Source organism: Rhinoderma darwinii, unplaced genomic scaffold (genome assembly GCF_050947455.1).
Source record: "Rhinoderma darwinii isolate aRhiDar2 unplaced genomic scaffold, aRhiDar2.hap1 Scaffold_1052, whole genome shotgun sequence".
In the NCBI taxonomy this organism is placed as follows: domain Eukaryota; kingdom Metazoa; phylum Chordata; class Amphibia; order Anura; family Rhinodermatidae; genus Rhinoderma; species Rhinoderma darwinii.
Genome location: NW_027461937.1, coordinates 12703 through 19063, shown reverse-complemented (window position 1 = coordinate 19063; position 6361 = coordinate 12703).

Here is a 6361-nt window from a genome sequence, read left to right as displayed (position 1 = left end):
AAATAATAAAAAAGTTCTTCCGTTTTCTGATGTGAGACGCGAGGCGTGATGATGAATGTAACCTCCATGTACCTCATTAATAGTAATTAACCCCATCATGTTTCTCAGTCATAATGGGTTAATGTGTGAGGTACATGATGGGGTTAATTACTATTACTGAGGTACATGGAGGTCAAATTCATCATCGCGCCTCGTGCCCCACAATAATAAGTGACAGAAATATATACTGATAGTACACAGGCATACATCTATATACTGATAGTACACAGGCATATATCTATATACTGATAATACACAGGCATATATCTATATACTGATAGTACACAGGCATATATCTATATACTGATAGTACACAGGCATATATCTATATACTGATAGTACACAGGCATATATCTATACACTGATAGTACACAGGCATATATCTATATACTGATAGTACACAGGCATATATCTATACACTGATAGCACACAGGCATATATCTATATACTGATAGTACACAGGCATATATCTATATACTGATAGTACACAGGCATATATCTATATACTGATAGTACACAGGCATATATCTATATACTGATAGTACACAGGCATATATCTATATACTGATAGTACACAGGCATATATCTATATACTGATAGTACACAGGCATATATCTATACACTGATAGTACACAGGCATATATCTATATACTGATAGTACACAGGCATATATCTATATACTGATAGTACACAGGCATATATCTATATACTGATAGTACACAGGCATATATCTATATACTGATAATACACAGGCATATATCTATATACTGATAGTACACAGGCATATATCTATATACTGATAGTACACAGGCATATATCTATATATTGATAGTACACAGGCATATATCTATATACTGATAGTACACAGGCATATATCTATACACTGATAGTACACAGGCATATATCTATATACTGATAGTACACAGGCATATATCTATATACTGATAGCAAACAGGCATATATCTATATACTGATAGTACACAGGCATATATCTATATACTGATAGTACACAGGCATATATCTATATACTGATAGCACACAGGCATATATCTATATACTGATAGCACACAGGCATATATCTATATACTGATAGCACACAGGCATATATCTATATACTGATAGTACACAGGCATATATCTATATACTGATAGCACACAGGCATATATCTATACACTGATAGTACACAGACATATATCTATATACTGATAGTACACAGGCCTATATCTATATACTGATAGTACACAGGCATATATCTTTATACTGATAGTACACAGGCATATATCTATATACTGATAGTACACAGGCACATATCTATATACTGATAGCACACAGGCGTATATCTATATACTGATAGTACACAGGCATATATCTATATACTGATAGCACACAGGCGTATATCTATATACTGATAGTACACAGGCATATATCTATATACTGATAGTACACAGGCATATATCTATATACTGATAGTACACAGGCATATATCTATATACTGATAGCACACAGGCGTATATCTATATACTGATAGTACACAGGCATATATCTATATACTGATAGTACACAGGCATACATCTATATACTGATAGTACACAGGCGTATATCTATATACTGATAGCACACAGGCATATATCTATATACTGATAGTACACAGGCATATATCTATATACTGATAGCACACTGGCATATATCTATATACTGATAGTACACAGGCATATATCTATACACTGATAATACACAGGCATATATCTATATACTGATAGCACACAGGCATATATCTATACACTGATAGTACACAGGCATATATCTATACACTGATAGCACACAGGCATATATCTATACACTGATAGTACACAGGCCTATATCTATATACTGATAGCACACAGGCATATATCTATATACTGATAGCACACAGGCATATATCTATATACTGATAGTACACTGGCATATATCTATACACTGATAGCACACAGGCATATATCTATATACTGATAGTACACTGGCATATATCTATATACTGATAGTACACAGGCATATATCTATATACTGATAGTACACAGGCATATATCTATATACTGATAGTACACAGGCATATATCTATATACTGATAGTACACAGGCATATATCTATATACTGATAGTACACAGGCATATATCTATATACTGATAGTACACAGGTATATATCTATATACTGATAGCACACAGGCATATATCTATATACTGATAGCACACAGGCATATATCTATACACTGATAATACACAGGCATATATCTATATACTGATAGTACACAGGCATATATCTATATACTGATAGTACACAGGCATATATCTATACACTGATAATACACAGGCATATATCTATATACTGATAGTACACAGGCATATATCTATATACTGATAGTACACAGGCATATATCTATACACTGATAGCACACAGGCATATATCTATACACTGATAGTACACAGGCCTATATCTATATACTGATAGCACACAGGCATATATCTATATACTGATAGTACACAGGCATATATCTATATACTGATAGTACACTGGCATATATCTATACACTGATAGCACACAGGCATATATCTATATACTGATAGTACACTGGCATATATCTATATACTGATAGTACACAGGCATATATCTATATACTGATAGTACACAGGCATATATCTATATACTGATAGTACACAGGCATATATCTATATACTGATAGTACACAGGCATATATCTATATACTGATAGTACACAGGCATATATCTATATACTGATAGTACACAGGTATATATCTATATACTGATAGCACACAGGCATATATCTATATACTGATAGCACACAGGCATATATCTATACACTGATAGAACACAGGCATATATTAGTACACAGCCATATATCTATATACTGATAGCACACAGGCATATATCTATATACTGATAGTACACAGGCATATATCTATATACTGATAGTACACAGGCATATATCTATATACTGATAGTACACAGGCATATATCTATATACTGATAGTACACAGGCACAGGGCCGCCATCTGGAATTTCAGGGCCCCCTACAGCTAAATTTTCTGGGCCCCCCTACCGTGGCACCGCCTGTTAACGGTACTCCGTCCAGCACCATATCATGGTACCCAGGGCCGCCATCAGCGGGGGTATTATGGGTACTGATGTGAGAGGCCCGGCCAAACCTAATTGAAAGGGGGGCCCGGCAACTGCCGCGACTTGCCTTTGGTAGAAAAAAAAAACAAACCCCTGCAATGGGGCTTGTTTTCTTCACCAAAAGAATGTCGTGAGCTGCGAGCCCCCCTTTCAATTAGGTTTGGCCGGGCCTCTCACATCAGTACCCATAATACCCCCCTCATGGCGGCCCTGGGTAGCATGGGGGTCGTCATGGGGGCCGTCAAACACTGCCGCCCGTGCGACCGATCGCGCGCACCCGCAAACTCCCGCGCATGCCCACCCGCGACCGCCTGGAACCGCGCACCGAATTTTGAGGCAGATTTTGACCTGCCCACACTATCTTGCCGCGTTTTTTGCCCGCGGTGATTGAGGACAGCAGACAAAAAACGCAGGGAAAAATGCATTTTCTACCTCCCATTGATTTCGATGGGAGGTCAGAGGCGGAACCGCGGCAAGAAAGGACGTGCTGCTTTTTCTTTTTTCCGCGACTGGCTCCCATTGATTTCAGATTAAATCAATGGGAGGCGGTATTGGAAGTTGTTTGGTTCTGATTCTGACGCAGTGTCCGAGTCAATATCAAGGCCCAAAAACTCTGTGAACTTCGCCTATTGTTAGGGCTTATTCAGACGAACGTGTAATACATCCGTGCAATGCTCGTGATTTTCACGCGCCTCGCACGGACCTATGTTACTCTATGGGGCCGTGCCGACTGTCAGTGATTTTCACGCAGCGTGTGTCCGTGTGTCCGCTGCGTAAAACTCACGACATGTCCTATATTTGTGCATTGTTCGCGCATCACGCACCCATTGAAGTCAATGGGTGCGTGAAAATCACGCCCAGCACTTCCGCAGCCGTATAAACTATGAATGAAAACAGAAAAGCACCACGTGCTACAAACATACAAACAGAGTGTCATAATGATGGCGGCTGCGCGAAAATCACACAGCCACGCATCATACGCTGCTGCCACACGGAGCTGTTATGGACCTTTTTGCGCACGCAAAAAGCACACGCTCGTGTAAATCCGGCCTTAGGGTAGGAACACACTAGGCATGAACGCTGCGGATTTTATGCAACACATTTTATTGTGGAAAATCCGCAGCGTATCACAGTCGCAGCAGAGTGAAAATCACTGACAGTCCGCACGGCCCCATAGAGTAACATAGGTCCGTGTGAGGCGCGTGAAAATCACGCACGTTGCACGGATGTATTACACGTTCGTCTGAATAAGCCCTAACAATAAGGCCCAGTTCACAGAGTTTTTGGGCCTTGATATTGACTCGGACACTGCGTCAGAATCAGCACCAAACAACTTCCAAAACCGCCGCCCATTGATTTAATCTGAAATCAATGGGAGCCAGTCGCGGAAAAAAGAAAAAGCAGCACGTCCTTTCTTGCCGCGGTTCCGCCTCTGACCTCTCATCTAAATCAATGGGAGGCAGAAAATGCATTTTTCGCTGCGTTTTTTGTCTGCTGTCCTCAATCGCAGCGGGCAAAAAACGCAGCAAAAAACGCGGCAAGATAGTGTGGGCAGGTCAAAATCTGCCTCAAAATTCTTTAAGGAATTTTGAGGCAGATTTTTTCGGCCTGCAAAATACTCTGTGTGAGCAGGGCCATACATGATCAGCACTTTGAGACACTTTACTCACCGTGTCAGAAGAGCTGCTCCCACTCCAGTCCTCTTCAGGCGATGTCTTCGGTCCAGATGTCGTCCTTGACCTCCAGGCTCCAGAAAATGGCGGGGATCGTAGAACTCCTGCCGCCGCGCAACAACTAGACTCCTCCCCCTCGCCTTACGCAGCTACGCTCTGGAGAAGGAGGATGAGGCGGAGTCGGACGAGGAGGACGACGAGGAGGCGGAGTCGGACGACGAGGAGGCGGAGTCGGACGAGGAGGCGGAGTTGGAGGCAGGCCAGCAGGTAAGTAAACTGTGCGCCGCTGTCCCTGTGTGGCTGTCCTTCCCCGTAGATCGGACTTGTGTTGCGGGCGCACCGCCTCCCTCTCGGCGGCGCGCCTGGTCGTTCGCGCGTGGGCGCGCGCTTGCGGTCCTGCACGCGCGCGGGTGCGAGCTTGCGGTCCTGCACGCGCGCGGGTGCGAGCTTGCGGTCGTTCGCGCGCGGGTGCGAGCTTGCGGTCGTTCGCGCGCGCAAGCGGTGTTTCGCGGCGGTGATGAGAGGGGGGCCCGCAGCTCACGGCGGTGTTTGACGAGAGGGGGGCCCGCAGCTCACGACATTGTTTTGGTGAAAAGAACAGGCCCCATTGCAGGGGCCTGTTTTTTTCTACCAAAGGCAAGTCGCGGCAGTTGCCGGACCCCCCTTTCAATTAAGTTTGGCCGTGCCCCCTACACTAGTACCCCTAATACCCCCTGATGGCGGCCCTGTGTAGCGCGAATCACGCGCGTCACCCGGAAGTGCTTCCGTGTGCCGTGCACGATTTGCACGCACCCAATGACTTCAATGGGTGTGTGCTGCGCGAAACACGGGCAAGTATATGACATGTCGTGAGTTTTACACAGCGCACACACGCTGCGTGAAATTCACTGACAGTCTGAACGGCCCCATTCACTAACATAAGTCCGTGCGACGTAATAAGTATCACGGACGTATAACACGTTCGTGTGAATAAGGCCTTATATTGTCATTTGTAGTGAATTTTCGGTGCACAATCCGCACCAAAAATAGGAGGCAAGTAAGTGGCTTATTCAGATGTCCATGTTCGGTCTGTGATATAAGGACCGTGTATCGGCCATATTTCCCGGACCGACCACAGTTCAGGGAGCCGGGTTTCTAGCATCACAGTTATCTATGATCATAGTCCCTCCCTTCCCATGGGAATACTGTCCCCGGTCCCGTACTGAAAGCATCATTACAGTATGGGACAGTATTCCCGCAGAGAGGCAGGGACTCCCAGCAACACTGATAACTATGATGCTAGGAGTCCGGTTCCATGAATTGTGGTCAGCCTGTGAGATACAGCCGATACACGCTCCGTATGTCACGGACCGAATGCGGCCGTCTGAATAAGGCCTTAGTCTAGTTACACAGTGCGGTGAAATCCCATTTTTTTGCCACAATTTTTGCAAAAAAAACGTGACTTGACCGCACTGTGAGAATATAGCCTAACAGCACTT